This window comes from Tachypleus tridentatus, chromosome 1 (assembly GCF_004210375.1).
Source record: "Tachypleus tridentatus isolate NWPU-2018 chromosome 1, ASM421037v1, whole genome shotgun sequence".
Classification (NCBI taxonomy): Eukaryota; Metazoa; Arthropoda; class Merostomata; order Xiphosura; family Limulidae; genus Tachypleus; species Tachypleus tridentatus.
In genome coordinates this window covers 80,575,367-80,600,292 of record NC_134825.1, presented here as the reverse complement: position 1 = coordinate 80,600,292, position 24,926 = coordinate 80,575,367, and the positions used below count along the sequence as shown (strand labels likewise).

At 32.6% G+C, this 24,926-nt stretch overlaps 1 pseudogene across 2 annotated transcripts in view; it reads right to left on the bottom strand.

Moving 5' to 3' along the window:
• The window catches only part of LOC143253218 (octopamine receptor beta-2R pseudogene), a 142,564-nt pseudogene that overhangs the window by 61,500 nt on the left and 56,138 nt on the right, over positions 1-24,926 (bottom strand). The window contains exon 2 of one of the 2 annotated variants that reach the window (XR_013029450.1): positions 18,303-23,510. The exons of the other annotated variant lie outside the window; for it this stretch is intronic. The product of XR_013029450.1 is annotated as an octopamine receptor beta-2R pseudogene, transcript variant X1 (transcript). Of the gene's footprint in view, positions 1-18,302; positions 23,511-24,926 lie in introns of those variants that run through there. 2 annotated transcript variants of the gene reach the window in all.

The following is a 24,926-nucleotide window of genomic DNA, read 5'->3' as shown; positions in this document are numbered from 1 at the left end:
TTAATTTCAGATATCATTTAGCATATCAAGCAGATAAACTAACAGACTATATCGATACAATTGGACCGGCATGGCCAGGTGGTTAAGGCACACGACTCCTATTCGAGGATCGCGTGTTCGAATCTCCGTCGCACCAAATATGCTCGCCCTTTCAGCTGTGGGGGCGTTATAAAGTGACGATTCATCCCACTATTCCTTGGTACAAGAGTTAGCGCTTGGTGATGATGATGACTACCTACTTTATCTCTAGTCTTACTCTATAAAAATTAGGGACGGCTAGCGCAGATAGCCCTCGTGTAGTCTTGCGCGAAATTCAAAACAAACCAATCGATACGGCCCGGCATGGCCAAGTGTGTTAAGGCGTTCGACACGTAATCCGAGGGTCTCGGGTTCGAATCCCGGTCGCACCAAACATGCTCGCCCTTTCAGCCGTGGGAGCGTTGTAATGTGACGGTCAATCCTACTATTCGTGGGTAAAAGAGTAGCCCAAGAGTTGGCGGTGGGTGGTAATGACTAGCTGCCTTTCCTCTAGTCTTACACTGCTAAATTAGGGACAGCTAGCGCAGATAGCCCTCGAGTAGCTTTGTGCGAAATTCAAAACAAACAAACCATTTACTGTTGCAATGGGTATTTCTAGTATCGAAATACAAGATTCATAAACAAAAATTATGTCTAGAATTATTAACCTATAGTTACTAAAAAGGCAAATATAGTTTTAAAATTTAAAGAACTGCATAACAGATGTAATTCTTGCATATCAGTGGTGTGTTCGTAAAAACATACAAAAATATAAATTGGCTATTACAAATAAAATGAAATCTCTCTACAGAGTGGTTTAAAGAAGACAAGTTCAGTTTCACTAGGACATTCACCCGACAACAAGCATCTCTGTCAGGTGCCCCACACTCCTTGTCAATCCAAAAACTGCTCTAACTCTGACGTACCAAGATGTTGTTTTGGCGATAATCCCACTTGTCGTCGTAATTTTTAGCTCACCAGTCACTAATTACCATACATTCTTTCAGTGATAAATTACCTTCTAGTTCGGGAAGTCAGCTTGTACTTTAAAAGTAGATTATCTAAGGAAATTTTAAACGTTTAGGTTTGTAGCCAATTTGTGAAATTAGGTTTATTTTGAGTTTTAAGAAAATATTTAGAGCAATATACCCAGGATGTATATGTACATTATCTAAATTCTAATTACAGATCAAGGGTTTATGGAGATACATAAATAAAAATGAAGTGAGATTAAACAAAGAGAGCAGGCTTCGAACAGAATTAGAGTCACCAAATATATCAGGACGTTTGGCATGATGTTTGCATTTTTTTGAAGTAGCAAATATTTAGATCATTTGAAGCAACGACTTTATTTACTAGATAGATGATGGTTAGCCAACTAAACCAGTACTTGTGAATGCTGCAACTCCCAATTTCTCCTTCGTTAGTTATTAAAAACAAATATTTTGGCAGGTGTGTTAATCAGTAAACAGCGAAATATCAGTGATGAAATCATGAATAAACATTGTTTTCATATGCTAAACATGGCGCTCATTTTCTATATTTTTTAGGTTTTATTTAAATTGGAATGTATACTCAATATTCATTTTACAGATAGTTGAATACGTTACATTAAAACGAGTTTGAGGTCTCGTCAAGTCGTTACAGTGTATGTCACCACGACCAGTCCAGCTTCACTTGACGACTGTACATTTTCACTATAGCCATGCAAAATGTTTCATCTGTTGTGTAGCAAATCGAATGCTTGGTTTATTCTAGTTTTTTAGGGGGAAGAAGGTTTGCTCAAAATGTCCTGGCAGTAAAAAGAATATCTAAGTTTTGTTAATGTTACTCTATGTCATTTATTTTATGCCATTTCCTATCAAGGAGGTCTTCCTAATTTTATTTTATTTTTCATAATATGATTATATCTTGTGCAACGGCAAAACCTTTACACATTACCAGTTATTTTATGTGTTGTGAAAATAATTCATCTCGTTACCGATTTTGGAGAAATTCTTTAGTCCGTATGGTATTCATCGTCCTTTGAATTCGTACTGGAACTTTGAAGAACGATACATTCAACAAGTCTTATCTACAATGTTGATTTTGGTTTTTACAAAGGTAATAAAATAATCAATGGAAAATATATAAAGTCAGTTATTATGAACTTGCTCAAAAGATTTATAGGACGAATTATTCAATGCTAAGCAAAGACAACTTACGTATCACACTGATAATGTAATATTTTGGTTTTTCTACTGAATGTCACTGAAATTATGGTAAAAACTACACTTAGAAAGGGGCTAACAGTCAGTATAGAGTTTGGGTAGGAACAATATGAACGTTTCTGTAACAAAATTATAAATTATATATAGTTTAGATGATGATGGAATTTAAACATATTTTAAGTTGTTTTGAAAAAGAAATGGGACAAAAAGTATATATTGAAAAGCCCTCAACACATGAAGACTTTCAACACTACAAAGTTTTGAAAAAAAATTTCCATATATTTTCTTATCTAGTAGCTAACTCGACTGAAAGGCTACATTTTATAATAAAGTCAAAAAGTGTTTTAATTAACTATAATATATTTGTACTTGCTTAAAGTCAAAGATGTATAAGATATCTTATAAGAAGTTAAGTTTTATATTTCATATAAAACACACGAATTTATTGATTAACTATGAATAATTCGTCGTTTATTGACAATTTAAATTGAAGCGTCAATAGCTGTGTCTGTGTGCTCTGTGTACTACTCTTAAACACCAAGAGTACTTAAAAATATTCAATATATACAGTCATGAACAAGGGTCTACAATAGAAAGATAATTCGCCGAAAATTAATATTTTAAAATTAAATATTTGAGGTCAAACCTGGCCATTTTTATCAAATATTCAAAAGTAAAACCAAACAGAAATATGGGGTTTTCTGCAATATTCGCTATTCATAATCAGGATGTATTAAAAACAAAGCCAAAGTTTAATAGTACTTAATAAATATCAGTTCATCCCATAAATAATGTTCGAAAATGTAATACAGAAAGTGCGTCATTATTTCCGTCTTTGTAGAAAGCTTTATTGACTAAAAATGTTTAGAAATGTTCAGAGAAATAAAAGAAACTAACCCAACTCCACTTTTTGATATAATTAATAAAATAAACCTGAAGGGCACATTAGGCATATAATGAGTTTAAAAAAGGCAATAGTGCAACAGAAACTATACGAAACATTCAAGGTGTTTATGGTGCAGAGTCTCTCAATGAAATAAAATGTCGAAGTGGTTTCAGAAGTTCAGATAAGATGACTACAGCTTAAGTAATTGGTCACTTTCAGGTCATCCTGTTGAGTTTAATGATGACTTGCTGCTGGCTGAATTGATGAAGGTTGTGCTGTAACAGTTGAAGAACTAGCACAGAATCTTAATTCAACCCATTTAACAGTTCGCCGTCTTCTGCAACAGCTTGGAAAGGTATCAAAACATGGAAAATGGGTCTCTTATGATTTGATAAAAGCCAACAGTGGAGCAAGAGTGGACATTTGCACTTCTCTGCACTCTCTTGAATGTACCTCACCTTTTTGGACAGGTTAGTGACTGGAAATGAAACATGGATATTTTATAAAAATGTTAAGGGCCGTAGACAATGGCTCAATGCAATTAAACTAGCTAAAGCACACCTTAAAATGGACCTCCACCCTAGGAAAGTCTTGTTAAGCGTTTGGTGGGATACTGTTGGTGTGATCCTCTTTGAGTTTTTGCCACTCAACGTAACGATTACATCAGATTTCTATTGTTGACAGTTAGACTGCTTGAATGTTGCACTGTAAAAAAGAAGCCTGCTTTGTTCAATCGTAAGGGTGTTACACCAGGATAATGCGAAGATTGAAAAGCTAGACTGGGGAAAACTTCTACGTCCTCCTTATTTTTCAGCCCTTGCTCCATCTGATTAGCATCTATTTCGACGTTTACAGAACTATCTTGATGGAAAAGAGCTTGGAACACATGAAGATGTCAAAACTACCTTCTCCACATTCTTTTCTTCAAACCCTCAAGAATTTTAAAGAAGTGGCATTCAGAAGCTTGTGAATCGTTTTCAGGAAGTAATTAATAATAATGGACCATACATTATTGATTAACTAACATTAAAAACGTTTGAAATCCTTTCTTTTTTTCTGAACCTAAAATCGGACATTACTTAAGGGATGACCTGATATTTATAAATTAGACCGACTGAAGACCTAAAATGCAATAAACAAATTTGTCTCATACACTCTACAGTCTACATGTTTCAAAGTCTTACTGTGTTATTATCAGCATTATTTTGTCTTTACGTAGAGATATTAAACAAAAGAAAGTGAGACAAGTTTAAAACAAATAGTTTACTGTTTTATTTATATAGATGTTTAAAGTATCATAAGCGAAACTCTAGAAAATGATCATTTTATCATTTGTATACACAATCTTGTTACATTATAAGCCTAGCAAAACCTACTTCATCAAAATCTAACGCTATCAGAACTAATAGGTATACACATCACAGACTCGATATTATTCAAAAATTAAAATTCAACCATTTCTATGACAACTCTGTTTATTGAACAAATGTGATATAATATAATCAGCTTATAAATATGAATGAGTGAAAAGAAGGAATGATGATGAAACTATTTGCAGGGACATATTGGTTTAATGTACAAGGAAAGTATAAGAAAAATAAGTTTTCTTAACTTGACTTTTGCTGTCTTTATAGAGAGTGTAAACAAAATTTGTATATTTCAAACTGCGTTTGCAGAACAGAATCATAGCATAATTTGAATATGAACTAACTGTTTATTTCATAGAACGCCAACTATTATAATTCTTTAAAACATCTACTGTTAGATTGATTTACACACATCAACCATTAATTTGATATACAAAACACCTACGAAAAATTTACAAAAACTTCATTTTTGATCTAATTTGGAGTAAAGTAACTGTTCGTTTACTTTACCAAAGTGTTTAATTAATTTAAAACAGCATTAACTGTTACTTTTATTTATAAAATACCGAATATTTATTTACTTTACAAAAATATCATTTAGTTTTTCTAACTTAAGAAAGACTAATCATTATGGTCATACATGAATACAAATGTAACTGTTAACTTAACTTAGATACCTTTAATTATTAGGAAATATAACCCACTAATTTATAAAACACCAACTTATTTTTAACTTAATAGACAACAATATCAATTATTAATTGAATTTGCAAATATATTTGTTTGCAATTAAGAGTCGAACAACACAATGACTATCTGCGCTCCACCTACTATGGGTATTGAAATCCGGTTTCTAGCATTGTAAATTCGCAAACATACTGCTGTTCAGCACAGCTTTAAATTACAAAACATGAACTATTAGCTTAGCGTATGATGACATAAACTAATACTTGAACTTATAAAACACAAACTTTGTTACTTTAATTAATAAATTAAACTATTAGTCGATTTTACAAAACAACAGCTACTAGAATAATTTAAAAAAAAAAACATATGCTATTTTCCATCACTGGTACAGCTATAAGTCTACGGATTTATAACCTTAAAAACAGGGTTCCGATTCCCCTCGGAACTCAGCAGATAGCCCGATGTGGCTTTGATATAAAGAAAACACACACACATATGCTGTTACTTCAATTTTCAGAACATCAAGTTTAGGAGAATACATACAAAACAAAATCACCATAACAGTAATGTTTAGTTTAATTTAGAAAATACTATCGGATTGATTAAAATAGCCATTGAATATTAGGTTAGAAAACACCAAATATTAATATTATTCACGTTATTTACTGTTTGGTTAAATGGCTAAATAAAAATTACTTTTAACGTATAAAACACGTTGCCACTTTAAAAAAAAATCAAATAATTCTTCAATTTTCAAAATCTTTAAACTGTTAAATTTAACGTCAATAAGACTATTGAATGAATTTAAAATCGAATAACATATTTACCAAACATCAACTAATAGTTTACAGTAGTATTTTATAATAAGGTCGAGCGTGGCCTATTTCTCGGTGCTGTGCTGTGAACATAACAGTTGATGGTTTACGATCTGTTACTACATACACGTTTTCGGATTTCGGGGTCGAGTGCGCCATAAGAATGACCATCAAATTCTGCTGTTTAATCAGACAAGAGTTTCGATGGATGTTAATGACCAGTTCTCTAGTTTAAAATTGGACTTTGCTTAGTTTTTTGGTCAGTGTACCACACTGTGTATCTTAGGTTCCATGTTTGGTGTCCCATTACCACACACAAAAAAAAAACAACAAAAAAAACGCTTGTACTTTGGGTTAAGTCTCACTATTTGATCACACAAGAATAGCTCAAGAACTTGGAGTTGGTACTGGTGACTAGCTGCCTTCCATTTCGGTTACCAGTTCAAAATTAGAAACCGCCATGTAGCTTTGCTAGAACAGTCTAGAGCAAATATCGGACAAAACCTTATAATGAAAAATAAACTGAAATTTAAATAGTAACACTGCACCATAATGGAGGTCTCTATGCTAGGTAATGAATTATTGGACCTGGAAAATATCCAACAGATGTTACCATATACAGTAACGTATGGAAACAATTGCTTTGTTCGGTGTTGAGCACAACGCTACACAATAGGGTATCTGTGTTTTGCTCACCATGGGTATCGAAACTCAAACTTATTGTTATAAACCGTCAGAGTTACCGCTGAGTCACCGGGATGCTATATGGAAACAACAACAAAAACAGCAAAATACAAAAGAAAAAGCAAGCATACTTTCAATTTGAACACTGAAAGATACCAATGGGATCCGGAACCTTCTGAATAGGAGATGTTACAGATGAAACGAAATGTAAACATTGCTGAACATAATCCGTGATGACGAGAAAACCCACAAGTAGAGAAAATTATATATGTAAAAACGGCTGGTATAAATAGAGAAAGCTCTATGTAGAGGAGCGAACAATGTTTCGACCTTCTTCGGTCATCGTCAGATTCACAAAGAAAGAAAGAGGTAACTGACCGATAGTTGATCACGTGTTTGAAAGGAGTTGTGTAACTGAGTGTAGGAATGTAGAGGACGTGCTTAGATGTTTTATTATATTTGTTAATATAGGTATAAAAGTGCTCCTTTGTATTGGTTTATTTTGGGCTTGTGTTGTTGTATAGGTAACGCTTCTTTAATTTTGCGTTTGTTTATGTTTGTTTCTTTATTTATGTAGAGGGCGTGCTTAGATGTTTGATTATATTTGTTAATATAGGTATGAAAGTGCTCCTTTGTATTGGTTTATTTTGGGCTTGAGTTGTTGTATAGGTAACGCTTCTTTAATTTTGCGTTTGTTTATGTTTGTTTCTTTATTTATAAATTAAAGAAGCCTTACTTATACAACAACTCAAGCTCAAAATAAACTAATACAAAGGAACACCTTTATACCTATATTAATAAATATAATCAACATCTAAGCACGCCTTCTACATTCCTACACTCAATTACACAACCGCCTTCAAACATGTGGTCGGTTATCGGTCAGTTACCTCTTTCTTTCTTTGTGAACTGACGATGACTGAAGAAGGTCGAAACATTGTTCGCTTCTCTACATAGAGCTTTCTCTATCCATACCAGCCGTTTTACATATATATTGCTGAGCATGTTTCACACAATGACTATATAAGTTGTTCTAGTCTCAATTGAAGATTAAGCTTTATTTAAAAGTGTCACGCTGACATTTTTGAAACTTTTTTCAAAGTACGTGCATGTACAGAATGTAATTCTGATTTGATCAATATCGATGCAGATACAGGTATAGTTTCCACCCATCAAAACATGGCAACCATCCAACAACTGTGACATACTGATCATGAAAATAATTTATAATATTAAAGCTTCGTTTAAAAAAAAAATAGAAATAAACACAATTATACGAAAAATTGTTTCTGCAACGTTTTATATCAATCATTTTAAGTAACAAACAAAACTATTATTTTGACTTTGACTGAACTACATAATGAACTACCCGCTCTTTGATCACCACTACTATCAAAACCCGATTTGTAGCGTTGTAAATCCAAAGACATAACCGTTGTGCCACTGGTGATTTACTTAAGACATTTTTGTTTAGAATTAAGCACAAAGCTACACAATGGGCTATCTGTATCATGCACATCACAGGTATTCAAACCTGGTTTCTAGTGGGAGTCCGCAGACATACCGCTGTTCCACTGGGGGCGATTTGACTTAAGAAACAATTAATAATATATATCATTGTACAAAATAATTAATTATAAGCTTAATTTGAGAAAGAATAAGAATTAATTTAAAACAAACTATTGGTTAATTCCAAAAACTTCAATTATAAGATATTATACTATAACACAACGACTATTATCTAATAATTTCGTAAAATAATGACAAATATTAATCTTAAGATACAAAAGAGATTTATACGGTACGAGTAATCGTTTATTAGTCTGTTTTTCAAAGCTTCATCTATTGGATTTGGTATGATAGTGTAGTATTTGATTTAATTTCAAACAATTATTAAACTATTTTACAACTCGTTATCTGTTGCTTGTATTTACAAAACGTTAAATAATGAGTTAATTTATCAAACAATAATCGTTAATAAGGCTTACAAAAAAGCTAATACTTGAATAATTTTAAAACCTAATAGCTATTTATGTAATTTGAAGAAGACAGAGTGCTAATTTATTTGACAAAAAATGATGCTTTACTTTAAAATAATATCCACCATTCGATTCACCTAGAAATATAGAGACTATTGCATTATAAACGGGTGTATAACACGTTAAAAATGACGGGGAAAGTACACGTGATAGTATAAATTTTGCGAAATCAAGCTCGATCAATAAAGAAGCAGAAAAATGCAGTCGAAGCAGTCAAACGTCGGTAAATTCTTTTATGAGTCCCTCGAAATCAAGATGATTTCACGAAATAAATTCATAGGATAATTATTGGTAGAAATGCGTTAGCTCAGCAATTTGTAACACATAGAAAACCCAGTGCGTTTCGGTAACACTACGTTCCAACAATGGCTTTTATGTCATGTTGCTTAGCAACAAAAGTATAAGATAATATTGTTGTTAGTCCATGTACTGGTAGTGTAAAAGGAAATGTGTAGACTACAAAACCGGAAAACTATTTGTTGATTTATTAATTTAGAGTCTCCACTGATTAAACAGACTGTTTTTATTAAAAACGTTAGTGATATAACAAAAAACAGCTTAATTTAGAAACGATTTCGGTTTAGAATTAAATCGATATTTTTACTTTCATGATAAATTTTAAACACTTGGCTAGGTGATCCCACACTGTCTCTTTACTTTAGTCTTATTATACCAACACTCACTACACTTAGGCGTTTTCAAAGCACTCTTCCCTTGCACGCAGGTCACTAAAATCGTAATGGGTGGACAATAATAGAACTATTCTATCTGGATAAATGCTGCTTCTAGCGTTGTACGTACACAGACATACTGCCGTGGCACTGAAGGTGCATGCAAATGGACTGACTGTTACTCTTATAATCCATCTACAGCTTAAGTGCGGGAAATAATTTACGGTTTCGCACAGATTCTGGTCAAGTTCACCATCTTTGAAAACCAGGGTTCTATTGCAGGTAGAGACAATATCCAAAACACATGGAATATATTATGGGAATATTTTATACATTTAGCAATTCACAACTACATCCGAGAATTTTTAGTTTTGACGTCATTATTTCCAAAACTTTTCAACTGAGATAAATGTGGTACGTCTGACATTTTAGAAGGTTCATCACTTGCACGTGGTAGGGTCTTATGCGTAGGTCTCGCCAAATTTCCACGACTAATTACTCCTGATCCCTATCAAAGCGAGCTTTTGTGGCACAGGAAGTTGGCAGTGTTTCTTTTTCTCTTGCTCCATACTTGGAGTCAGTAGGTGTAGCTAAAATCTCTGCGAACGTGATAGAGGATTAAATGCGCCAAAAGGAAAAATGGTGGAATAACTTATTTTTAGTTTCGTTGACCCAGCGGGAACATAGCGATAGCATGTTGCTATTTACATGACTCCAGGCAGTAAGAAAACTTCAACAACAACAACAATAATAAAAGTGGTAAATCCATGGAAGGAGAGACGAAAAAAATAACCTCTTTTTAAAGCCAAATTGTTTCATTAAGAATACGATAAAACATTCCAATAAACCTGTTTATTACAGTAATTCTCGAAACTGTTATGTTTATTGGCTGAAAATATTTTTATTCAGCAGTAGGTCTGATGGTTCATAACGCTAAAAATTGGATTTGTATATCATTGAGCAGAATACAGGTAGTTCACTGCGAAGCCTTCTACAGGGTGTTCGGAAAGTCACTGTGCAGTTTTGTAATCATATTCTATTCAGTCTATTTCAAACCAGCAACTGATAGCGGTGTTTGGAAACAAAATAAGAAGGGTCCAAGCCTGTATTGATGTCAACGGGGGTCACTTTCAACATTGTTTATAATTTTCATTCATATTTACCTCCTGTATTCTATATTGAAACATGTCTGTTAATAAATATATAAGTGCTCAGTGACTTTCCGAACACCCTGTACTTAAGAACAAATAAACAAAATTTTCCACACCACTAGGCCACCGTGTGAAAGATAGCCAGGTAACACACTCGATGCTAGTCATTTCTATTAACTGGATTAGTAGTCGTTAAGTCAAAATATTAAATCATCAGAAATATCATACTACTGATGTAATAGTTTAGTAATATACGATATGTGACGTGAATGGACAGCCTTCAAACAAGTATTGCGATGTTCCAATCCGACCAGTTTCTTGCTTACGCAAGCGAAACTAAAATATGTTGTTCAATAACAGCATTCATTAGCGATTTCCTAAACTGCTGACCAGAAGACTATTAAACTATTGTATACAAGCTACATCTTAAAAAAAAAGAATGAAGGAAAAGAAGAAAAACTGTTAAATCTTTAAGGTTCTTATCTAATGTTATTCTACAAGGTCTTATATCCCACTCCACCCAAACTGTTTTATTAAAGATAACTGTTGATATTTAGTACATGCATTAATTTCACGCTGAAGGAGAGGATATTATGGGCGATGAGTCAACTATGTAGTAGTTGGTAAATTTGAACTATTATGTGAATGATACACACTGACCCTGGTGTTCAAATTGCGGAAATTTGATTGGCAGCATTGGATACAAAAATAAATAAAAATAAAAACAACTTGACCATATTATTAAACAAGTATGTGTATAGCCACATGGCAATTGTATTCACTCAAAACAAAATAAACTGAAATCCCAAACTGACGAAGAGTATTAGGTTAAAAAACATAACGACTTCTTCACTAAACATACCCAACATTAATATAAAACAATTCGTTTCTTGTTATAATCTATTTGAACTTAGCCGATTTCATGTACAGAGGCAGTGTTTACGGGCATGGGAGATTACAAAAACAGGCACTTGTACTTAGAAAAATCAAAATGAACACAAGGCAACGTGTCTATAACATGTGTTTAAAGGTTCTCAGTCGGCTGCTTATTAAACACATTTTTTTTTTCTTGGATTACCAGCTAGTTATTACAGTAGAACTAGGGCTGGGTTCTTTAATAGATTTTTTATTATCATTTCACACAAAGATATTGCTGAGATCGTCTCTGATATCGGGATGACACATAAAAATAGTAACCATATTACATGAGAACTGGCATGTAACACGATGTAAATGATTGTAGGACACACGTGTTACGTCAATTTCAAGTCACTCGTTATACAGCTGTACCAATTACACTCCACAATAGAGCAATCCTATATAGTCGCCGCTGTATCCCCTTCACACGTCTGGTTTCTGTTATCAGATCGTTCCCACAATTACGCATCCCCAGTGAAAGATTTACGTCATAAACCATTAACAACTCGCAACAACTGAAACCGAAGTAAGGAAAGAAAGTAATCAGTAACAACGAAAGTTTACAACTATGTAAATGTTATATAATTTAATGGAACCACAGATTGCTTTTAAATGTCTTGAAATAGATAATCTATTCGAATAATTTAACTGGTGCAAAATACTTCATTAGTTTTTGAATAAACTGCAATATCAACGCACATTTTTAATCTAGAGGCATTTGGTCTTTTACAACTATCCACCAGTGGGTCAGCGCTATAATCCAGGATTCGATTTTCCGTGGAGAACGAAACGCAGACAAACTATTTGTGTAACTTTGCGTTAAAACAGTCTTAAATTATAATTGAAAAGTTTTGTTTCCTGACAAGTTTTTGCTCATTATGACAGGTACCTGGTGGGTATGCACAAATATAGTTTTGGTTTTGCTTCATCACGTAGGAACTCTGAGAAATAGACAGTTAACTGTTTACCAGCAATAACGTATTTAATTGCGTTTATGTTTCTAATACGCTATTAAGTTCAACATAATTAAGTGTTTTGCTCCTGATTTTCGTTTGTATTCAATGTCCGGTGCATCACGTTGCAGTGTCCAACAGTAGTCAGCAAGCATTGACGGATTCCAGTTCCCCTGATATCGTTTTTCCATTGTAGCAATGTCCTGGTGAAACTGAATTTCGATGAAACGGTACGTGATGAGCAAATTTGGAAGTGATTTTCGTGATCAGCAGACAAAAAAAAAAATAAGGAACACCCAACAGTGTTCAAGAAGCAAAAACTTTGTTGTGCAGTGTTATTAAAATTTTTGTGAATGAATGACGTTCTTTTTGCGCAGGATTTGAACACTTAAATAAAATCAAACCAAATCGGTTAAATATCATCTTTCAGTAGAATGAATCATTTCTTGTCTAAAGAAAATTCATTTTTAATATTTCTCAATAATGATTTAATATTAACTGTATGTTCAGCTTGGCCAGATGGTTAGAGCACTCTACTCGTAAAATGAGAATCGCGGGCTAGAATCCCAGTAACACCAAACATGCTCGCTCTTACAGCCGTGGGAGAGTTAAAATGTGAGAATCAGTCCCACTATTCGTTGGTAAAAGAATAAGCCCAAGCGTTGACAGTGGGTGGTGATGACTAGCTGTCTTCCTTCTAGTCTTACACTGCTAAATTAGGACAGTTAGCGCAGATAGTCCTGGAGTAGCTTTGAGCTAAAATAATAAAAAAAACAACAACACATTAGTAGTTTTGTGTTTAGGCTTTAAACTATTCTAAGAATCTGATGGATAGATTTGTTTACGACATTTACAATTAATTATTTAATTTATCTGTTTATGCATTTGCCCAGTTTGGAGATGCTGGGTATTTGCGAGAGCGGTTGGAAACGTAGTTTGGCGACTATCTCGTGATATATTTGATTTTTCTCTGCTCACTTTCTGGGTTTTAGTTTTTTTAATACCTCTTTATGGGCATAGCTTACCGTCCTTGTATACATTGGTTTGGCAGTTACATTTTATCAATTGCTTTATCTCCTTATTTGTCGGAACTCATGTGTGTGTGTGTGTGTGTGTGTATCAAACAGAGTTGTCTGCCTATTTGGTATTTTGACGTCAGAAGCCATTGTGAGAAACTGGCCGACCTAATTATAGTATAGAAACACATGCTGACTACCAAAGATAAAGGTGAAATAGATGAGCAATTAGATGGATGGTCCAGGTTTGCCTGCTATTTTGATTTTTAAGACGTGAAGCCGACGCCAAAAGAAATTGATATTTAATGCTACGCAATGTTATCGTGGATATCTTCGCTGATCACCCATATTCAGTAAATTGTATGGCAAATGGAGCATACATACTCTATCTCACTTTCCCCATGAAGCCAATGAAAATAAATGCCACACGAGGCCCGAGTATATTTGCTAATATTGTATAATTTTCTATCTGCTTATCCGTTTGTTTTTCTGTAAGGTTGCGTACATAACTGCTAGTTTATATATCTGTTGGATTCAATTCCGCTTATTGTTCATCTGTTATTTTAGTAATTTATTTATTTTTCTGTCTATGTATTTATCTGACTACTATTAATATTATGTACCCATATAAATTATATGGAAAATTAAAGTACAAGCATTACTTTTTAAATTATTGTACAGTTAAAAGCGAGCTTTTAATATCCTCTTGCTGCAAATACCACCTATTTAAAAGTCAAGTTAAAATTTCTGTTTTTTTCCTTTACTTGTAAGTCTAAATATTAAACTTCAAGTACTATATATTTTTGTAATACTAACAAGTTAGTATTTTAATTACAACTTGTTTATATGCAGCTTATTAATGGTAGAGACCTCATTTTGCAGTAAATGTATGTGTGTATATGTCATAACATTCAGTGTAAGTTGAGCAACTAACTTCGGTAAACCACTCTGGTGAGCCACTGCAGCAGTTTGTCTGGATAATTGAAATAACAATGTTGGCTTTATTTGAATTCTAAAACATTTTTACGACTCGTGTGTTATTAACCTGTAATCTAAACGGTTTAGTACATTATTCGATCGAATACAAGATCGAACTGTTATCATATAGGTAAAGTCGAGTATAAATATTGGATATTTATATTTGTTGTTCAGCTACAACATAAATCAATAAGTATAGATTTGTGTAGCTACTACCATATTAAATTTACAGACTCTAAATATCGGTTTCCTGTACTGTCAAACTGAATAATTACAAACAATTGTTTTCCTAACCAGCACCAAGTTGAAATAACTAAATAAAATACGAGTTTTTTCAACAGTTGGTAACACAGGGTACCAAGGATCAGCTTTATGCAGTAAATAGTAAGATGAAATAACAAAGATACATTTTTTTGCTGTAATAACTGGTAGTAGTAGTAGTTGTTTGTTATTAAGCACGAAGTTCTACAAAAGGCTATCTGTGCTTTGCCCATCACAGGTATTGAAACCCAGTTTCTAACAGAATAAGCCCGCAGACAATGTGCCACTGGGGGACAATAACTAATTGGGTGGAATACAAAGGATCAGTTTTCTGCAGTAATAATTAGTAAGATGGAATACCAAGGATAAACTTTCTGCAATAATAATTAATAAGATGGAGCAACAAGTATCAGCAACTAATAAGGTGGAATACCAAGAATTATCTTTCTGCAGTAATAATAAATAAGATGGAATACGAAAGAGCATCTTCCCGCAGTAATAATTAGTAAGATGGAATATCAATGATCAGTTTCTGCTGTAATAAGTAGTAAGGTGCAATACAATGGATCAACATTTTTTGTTGTATATATTTGAATATGAGTAGTTACTACAAATAAAAATGAAGACATTTCTTTAATACAATTAATATCCTCAAACACACAGAAAAATGTCTGAAACAATACAAAGCCATGCCATTTTCCAATTTCTTGTTAATTATACAGTATTCTAGACACATGGACTGCACAACATTTGAAATGAGACATTTTATTGATTACAAAGACCGCTAGATGGTACTGAATGACTTCGAGATAAATTCGAAAGAATTATATCATGAATATTTGTGTTATGCTATAAGTTACACGAAGATAATATTACATACAGCCATGGTGGTATGGTTTGTTTGTTTTTGGAATTTCGCACAAAGCTACTCGAGGGCTATCTGTGCTAGCCGTCCCTAATTTAGCAGTGTAAGACTAGAGGGAAGGCAGTTAGTCATCACCACCCACCGCCAACTCTTGGGCTACTCTTTTACCAACGAATAGTGGGATTGACCGCACATTATAACGCCCCCACGGCTGGGAGGGCGAGCATGTTTGGCGCGACGCGGGCGCGAACCCGCGACCCTCGGATTACGAGTCGCACGCCTTACGCGCTAGGCCATGCCAGGGTTATTACTTGGTAAAAATAGTAACCAAGTCGGTGGTTTTAAATAGCTGCTTTCGCTCTAGTCTTTCACTGCTAAATTAAGAAAATCTAAAAAGTTTATTAGCATTATAATTTGTTTATGTTCAGTTTTGTATGCACAAAGTTAACGACTGGACTTATGAGGCAAGTTATACTGTTTTTGTTTTTTGTGTTTTTGGAGAAGGGGAACTGTAACGGATGTACCCTTTACACGTTTATTTTAATACCTACATATGTTTGAATTTGATGCATGCAATGTATATTTTTGGGTGTGTGTTGCGCAAGTCCCGCCAGTTCTCTAAATTTGTAAAAGATTTTTGAGAGTAAGAATTAACAATATTTGTTAAAAAAAAGCTTGTATGGTTTCGAACATTGTTGAAAGTTCCAGAATCTCGCGTGATTGGTATATAAAACCGACGCACTACGAAAGGTAATTATTATTATTAGTCAATTACAGTCAGTGTGTTATAGGCCCTGGATCCAAGCTATAATTGTGAATGACGTCTATTAATCGGAAAACTATAAAATTTGAACAGGAATGTTTATAGATTAGAAATCGTTTAACCTCAGTGCATTAACTTCGGACGTTTGTATTTCTGCGAGTACATTAAATATCAACTTCCGTAAAAAGCATGTTTATAAGCAGCGTGAGGTCAACAAAGTTAGCTAGTTTAAGTGGCATTGAACATATATACTCACGATTAATTTACTCGTCGTGGATATGGATCGTCGATAAAATATTCAGCTCCAGACCGGATATAAGACTCAGTATTGTTTGTAAGTTTGTACAACTCTTGTAAATAAACCATCAATTCTAATAACTATTAGTAATAACAGGCATTATAAATAGTATTGCTTTGTTGTTTGTATATTAAAATTTATGTGTTAAGAAAGAAAACTGTATGTCGGTCTTGTTGTTTTTTTTTAATTTCGCGCAAAGCTACACGAGGGCTATCTGTGCTAGCCGTCCCTAATTTTGCAGTGTAAGACTAGAGGGAAGGCAGCTAGTCATCAACACCCACCGCCAACTCTTGGGTTACTCTTTTACAAACGAGTAGTTGGATTGATCGTCACATTTTAACACCCTCACGGCTGAAAGGGCGAGCATGTTTGATGTGACGGGGATTCGAACCTGCGACTCTCGGATTACGAGTCGAATGCCTTAATTACCTGGCCATGCCGGGCCGTCTTGTTGGTAAATATCATGAATTTGATACATATCGAAATTTAAATAACTTCGAAATTAAAATTTAAATTTCCGGCTGTTTAAAATAGTAAAACGTAACGTTCGTAATATAATAAATCGGAGACACGTCCGAGATAAAATATAATATATAACAGAACTCATAACTTGTCCTCTGGTTATGTTGCACTAATCCTTCTTAAATTACACGGAAAACATGCTAATTGGATTGATTCTGATCATATATGCGAGTAAACTGTTAAACCATTTTTAAGTTTATATATACAAATGAAACATCATTTTTACGTTATAAGTCCCAAAATGTACAAACGTAAGTTGAATAGTTTTACTTATATTGACCATCTAGTGATTTTGTGGTAAGTTTGTGGACTTGTAACGCTAAAAGTCGGGTTTCGATACCCTTGGTGGGCAGAGCACAAATATCGCATTGTGGTATGTCTTAGAGACTTATTAGATTTAAAAAATCAAACTTTATGTTTGTTATTATATTTAGTAAATCTCTATAAGAATGTTGTTATATGAAACATATGTTGATGTACTAAGGCTATAAAACGATTAAACGGAATTCTGGTTCATGTGTATAAAGACTCAACTTCACATTCAACTAGAAAAGCGATCAAATGCAGTGAAAAGTTTGAGTTAAAATTAGAAAATAAAGGCACATCTCAACATTCTTAGACTTACTTACAGAAACTAATGTGTTTGGTGAAGTGCAGTGTTAGACAGAGAGCAAGATGCCAAAAAACTATTATGTTTTCTTTGATTAATAATATTAGTTATACTGTTCACTATATAGAATGTAACTACTTTCCACTTTGACATGTCATTCATTATTATACTTTTATTATAAAGATTGTTTTTCACTGTTACATTACAATTTATATTGAGGAACAACTCTCCTAAAGTTGTCTGAACCTCGTCAGATATGATTAGGTTTACGGCCAAAGATATCGTTAATAGAGAGGGTACATAACTGATGAAATAATACATTCTATGGGTAGTAACTTAAGAAAAGTATATGGCCACATTGATTTATAGATCCACACTGAGCATATATATATATACATATAGTTTACTTTGATAAGGAGTTATTTTCATTTGAATAATTATCAATCACCGTGGTTTTGTAATAAACTACTTCCTTGCACACATTCTATAAACCGTTTTGATATTTAACTTTGTGAGTGTCCTTCAGAACTAATGCGAATAAATAGAAGGAGCGTATCCTTTCAAGAAAAGTCATGTTCACACATCTGTGCTTTTAACGGTTTTATTTCCTGCGTGAAAAATACTTCGTATACTACTTGATGTCCACTAGTCATATATATACATATAAATACACACATTCAATTTACATACATAACCACTTCTACAAATACGTTAGAACTGTTTTAATCACATATTATTAATAGTTTTTTTTGTATAAGACTGTTTGTTAATAGCATAAGATTTCGACAATACATATTATTCGACTTCAACCGATTTCTCTGCTACCAATTCAAAATACACATCTAATATTTTACAAAAATCGAAATAATTTGTATTAATTTAGTTCTTATAAGTAGGAGCTACGATCAATATTTTTACTCTTTAAACAACAGAGTAAAACATTTTGGTGTCTGTTAGTATAACACAGACGTTTGAAATTAAAATTGCATTATACTTTGAATGCAATGTATATGATTTAGAATACTGATACAGCACATATACATACTTCAATTAGCACAATGAGAGGTAGCTAACCGCTTGGAAAGAAGTAGGAGCGGAAGAAATGAATATGCATTATTTAATAGCTTATAGAATTTCATTTGCAACAATGGAGAGATACTTTTCAAATATTCCCAGACCTCTCTAGATTATCAATTATGCTAACATATAGCAACGTTTTCTACGTCATAACTATGTAATATTTACGTTTCTGAAATGGATAGAAATTTTTAATACGATATTATTAGATTGTATTTTTACTTTCGTTAAAACACACTCTCACAAAAAAAGAGCATATATATATGTGTATAGATATTATGTATGTACACAATAGTAATTAACAGAAAACAACGAACGTCTCATTCCTTGACGCTCGGGAATAAGTTTTAGAAAACTTGTTATAACGGCTATATTGGACATAATCACAACATCTCCTTTGTTAAATGACCAGCTATCAATTTGCTAAAGTTCATAAATCCTTGATCTACTAGTCAGTATGACGTGTGGTAGTTTCATACAGAAATAAAGTAAACATATCATCTCCTTTGTACCTTGTACTGATTCAAACTAAAAACTGTTTGTTCGGTTGAGTATCAATAATTACATTTTTTACACCACAATATTTTATTTCAAGTGTGTCTAATGATCGCGTTTTGCAGGCTGTAATCTTTCAAAGGCAGGTTGTTTTAATGATGACAGAATATTAATTAATTACTATTTAGTTATTAAGGTTCTTGATTTATGTAATTTGGAAAACGAGAACGTGAACGAAATCCTACGTTTATTACGAAAAAATAGATAATGAAGTGTTAGAAAATATAATAGGCCTAATACCGATATCTTATGACAAGTGCAATTAGCAACAGTTAATCGTTCGCTTTTCTTTAAAGCTTATTGGTTCAAAGACCTTTTTAAACTGTTACTGTAGTTTCGGTCTAAAGTGATATATATTTTTTAACGTCAAAAATCGCTTTTAGCGCTCAGGCTATATACTCTATGAAAGATATGGGCTATTTTTATCAAATTTGGAGAAGCATGCGTTAGACCTCATGATAAATTATTATAAATTTACAAAGATAACTTATAAATATATTCTACATAAAAATATTATAAGTATTTGTTAGTGGAAACACGTAATCATGGGGTTTATATCTTAAACTTTTGAAAATATTTTTTTGTTGTGTGTACACAAGAGAATTGAGTATAAGAGAAAGAGAAAAGAGATTTATATACATTATTACGGAATCAATCAAAACAATGTTTCTATTAAAGGAAGGTATCAAACAGTTGATATTATTGATGTAAAAATGTCAGAAATATTCGTTTATCTGCTCAAATGTATTTCATTAATTATGACAAAATAATATGAAATTTATTACCCTAAAACTACAGAACTGAGATTACTAATAAAAAAACAGACTACATTTAGGTTTACTATGAATTATTTAATATAATTTACAACATTATAGCTAAATACTTTTACTCATATCACAATGTTCTAATTAGTTAAGTACCATCTTTGTTTCATAGGCATTTTGGGTAATGCAGATCTTAATGGGTTAAAATTTTTTATGAAGTTCTTTTTCCTTTAGTAGCACACAAGTTGTCCTTTCAAAATATCATCCTCAACAAATAATATGGTATTTTTCTCTCCTTAGCTGTTTAACTCAGCCTGTTCTTAAGCCTAATCAGATGATTAATTAACCTAGATACTTAACTTGTTCTTAAGTTACTTTATTTAGGCTATAAGTTATTTAATTAGAGCTGTTGAGCCTAATTGATTAGGATAAATGGTTTAGGTTGTTATTAAGCCTAATAAGCTCCACTGACTTCCTTAATTTCTTCCTCTGCCCAAACATCTCGGCTGGGTTATTTAACACATACACACACAAGTTTAATTAACTGTGATAGATTACGCTATGTAACACAAATTTTGTTCCTGGATAGTATGTGTTATTTCTTAATTGCTTATGTTGTAAAAGTACAGAAAATGGCCATTATTTCCTTCAAACTTTGCTTTTGTGACCTGGATAATGAAATTTAGAAATTAACCTATTTTCTCTGCAAAAACGGGCAAATTTGTACATTTTAATTTACATAAGGTCTGAATAAAACAACATAGGAATCAAGATTTACATGTATTTATACTAAAGTTATACAAAAATGAACAAAAATGTTTAGAAGTGAGCAGTTTTTCGAGATTTGCGACTGTAATGTAAATCACTTTCACGTATCAGTCCCAAAATATAGTCTCCCATAATGTTTTCGTTGTACGCTCCCAGGCCACAAAAGCAAAGTTTGAAAAGAAAAATAGGTATTTTTCATTTACTTTAGGAATAAGCAAATTAGGAAATAACACTTTCTGCCAAGGAATAAGAAAAAGTAAAGATTTTGTTACACAGTGTTATTTATTTTGCCAAATTGCTCAATTAATACGACTTGATTATCTAATTTTTTCATTTAGCCCAGCACAATTGACGGCGCTAGATTAGTTGACGGCAATTTTTCCTTCAGTTATCAAACTAACCTGATCTTCAGGGTAATTAGATGGATTAGATTACTCAGTTTGTCCTTCAGCCCAATAAACTGCATAACATGCTTCCAAGCGCAGTTAACTGAGCTAGATTTTTCAGCGTTTCCTTCAGTTATAAAAATTACATGATCTTCTGGGTAGTCAACTTGTTCAGATCACCCAATTTGTCCTTCAGTTATCAAACTAACCTGATCCTCAGGGTAATTAGATGGATTAGATTACTCAGTTTGTCCTTCAGCCCAAGAAACTGCATAACATGCTTCCAAGCGCAGTTAACTGAGCTAGATTTTTCAGCGTTTCCTTCAGTTATAAAAATTACACGATCTTCTGGGTAGTCAACTTGTTCAGATCCCCCAATTTGTCCTTCAGTTCAATTAAATGAGTAACACGTTTCTTAATGCAGTTAAATGGGCTACATTGCATAACTTGTTCTTTGTACTCAGGTCTCTACGTTAACATATTAATTAGGCCAATTTACTTAACTCTGCAATACTACTTTTTTTTTTGTTTCAAAAACATAATTCATTCGGCTACATTATTTATCCATAGATCTAATGAATTCGTCTGCGTTATATTTTACTTGCTCATAAGCTTAGTTTTCTTACGTTGATTATTATCAAACTTGTTTGTAAGCCTAGTTAACTCAATTGTGTGAGTTAACTTACATATTTAGCATTTTTCTTCTATACATTTAGCTGGACTAATAATATAAATAGAACTTCAACACAATCAACTAGGCTTATATATTTTATTTATCTGTAAGCCAAGTTACCTCGGTTAGCTAATTCTACTGATTCTTCAGCTCAAATCTCGAGATTAACTTGTTTCTTAGTTTAAATAAATACGTTAGATTACTTAATAGTTTGGTTTTCGGCTTAGCTATAACATGGCTTACTTTTCACAACGCCAGTAACCCAATCAACTCTGGTTTAAAATTAATATCAACTACATTAACTAGGTTATATTACTGAGCTCGTTCCTCAACACTGAATAACCAGGTAATTTGAAAGACACATGGTTCATGAATATCACATTCGACACATAAAATTTTTAAAGGTATTTTGCGATATTTCTTCACTACTTTTCAACGAGAAAAAAGGTGTTGAAAATTTTCTTTCAGTCCTTTTTATTTTTGGCCCTCTTCCCTATGGAAGAATTACTTAAAAGAATTAACCCTCTTTTATGTAACCTACGGCTAAAGTTCGAAGCAAAATACACCGATCCTTAAGCACTGGTGGATTAAATTATGTAAATAGAGTTTTCTGTATACAGTATTAAGATCTTATAGTACTTATATGCAGTATATTAACGAGTAAAATAGGTACACAACGTATTAAAATCGATCTGTTGAAGATCTTTCTTCTTTAAATCGTGTATAAAATAAGATTATCGTCGTCTCAGAAGTAATTCAGCAAAAGTATACTAACTTTTAAACGATGGTTTTTGGACTTAAACATTTATATAAATAATTTATCATAATGCAAACCGTCTAATTTAGAAAAGTAGTGCTTTTAAGAGGAATTAACACATTTTTTGAGAACCTTACGAGTATGATGGGTTAGTTCAAAACATATGTACAATGTGAACCTTTCCGAGCCATATCTTACATAAGATTTTGCAACAGTAAACTATAATATCAACGGATTTGTTATTAAATATATATATATATGAACATGTAGAGATCCTAATTGTGGAACATTGTACTCTGTATACTTTTCAATGTGTTATGGATGCTTACTAGCTTTAGTTACACATTTAATTTATCGCTTCACAAGTTAAATATTATTTAACTTATATATATTTATATACATATACATTTTTTGAGGGTTTAACTTTTATGAGAAACAATTCTAAGTAACAAATATATTCAGGAATTTTAAAACCTTATCGTATACAATACTGTATTAAGGTGGAGCATCAGTTACTGATATGACAAAAGTACTTAAATTGCTTTATAGTTGGAGTATAAATCATTCTATTTTCTTTGTTGTGTACTATATAATTGATCTTATTAAATAATAAAGCTTAGGGGTTGTGAATAATGTTCAGTTTTCCCATACTGTCTTTTGTAAAAAATATATAAATGTTCTAATCCATTTCAACTCTCACAGGAAGGTTGTTGTTACTGGAACTCCTTCACATTACTGTGTACGTAGCAGCATCGGAAACTGTGTAGCTCATGCTCTTTAGTTTCATGTTTCTTCTGGGACTCTACTCTTAATGTTCCCTGTGGGAATTAAAAATGGTATATTTAATACTTAGTATTTATATACAATTCATGTTACACTAAAAAGCTAAAGCAAATTATAAAAACTTAACATAAACGTATATAACAAATATGCAACGACATAATTTTTTTTTAGCTGAAAGAACAAGACAAAAATACGAATGCTAAAAAAGTAGAAAACGTCTTTAATAATTACTTTGCTTGACCTGAAACGTTTTTGAGATTATATACGGACAGAGATGCGCTTGGAAATAACAAAAATAACTTTATATTTTTCTTTGTGCGTCTTCTTATGTTAAGTTGGTCATCCAAAAAAAATATTGAATTGTAAACACTCTTCTGGGCAAGAAGTTTCAGTTGTTACTGGATAATTTTTACTAGTGAATAACTTGACAATTTAATTTAAAAATGAGCCCAGAACAATGTAAACTACTAATCTTGCTGATTGCTCTTTTTCTAAAAAGTGTCTTAGTAGAGAAAGAATTAAGTTTGTCACAATTAATCTGTTTGTACGTAGGACAGAAAGAGAACATTCGAAAGTTAGCAAATGGGCTCCTTTCAAAATTTTAATACTTAGTATTTTCAACTTGAACAACCCTTTATGTCACAAATATGCTTAAGCCTAATTTCCTTAAGTTGATTATTATCAAACTTGCTTGTAAGCCTAGTTAACTCAACCATGTTAATTAATTTATCTTTGACTCATTTCTTCAATCCATTTAGCTGGACTAATAATATAACTAGAGCTTCAAAACAATCAACTAGGCTTACATATTTTACTGCGGAACCATTTTTAATTAAAAATTAGCTTATTTGAAAACTCTTGTAAATACTATGCAATGGTAATAGACTTAAATAAATAGGAGGAATTATCTGGTTTATAACATTCCCACAGCTGAAATGCGAAGTAGCATATTGCAGACTCGAACCTTAAATCTTGGCATTCATAATTCCGCATATTAACTATTAGTCAACGTTGGGCCCCATCTGATAAGAAACTCCCAGTCTACAGCAAATCAGCTTCCTAACGTTAGTAAAAGTAACAAAAATCAGCAAGAAAACATTTGATAATAAACGTATTATACATAGCAACTAATTATAAATAAAAGCGAAAATTCTAATTTGGGAGAGAAAAAAATCTTGTACTGGTAAAACTGGAGATTTTCTGTAAAGAATGAAGGAACCTCTCTTATTAAGGGAGAAAATAACTTATCGATGGGAAAGAAATAAGACCCATGGTGAGGATGGAATAAAGATCCCAGAAGTGAAAAACTGTTTGGTAACATAGAATGTTTTTTGAAGAGAGGGACAACAACAAATTCCGGAAGAAAGAGCGACTGGAAGAGAATAGATGTAGCTCTTAACATGGTGAAAAAAAATATGTGGTGGTAAACGATACATGATTCTAGTAGAAAA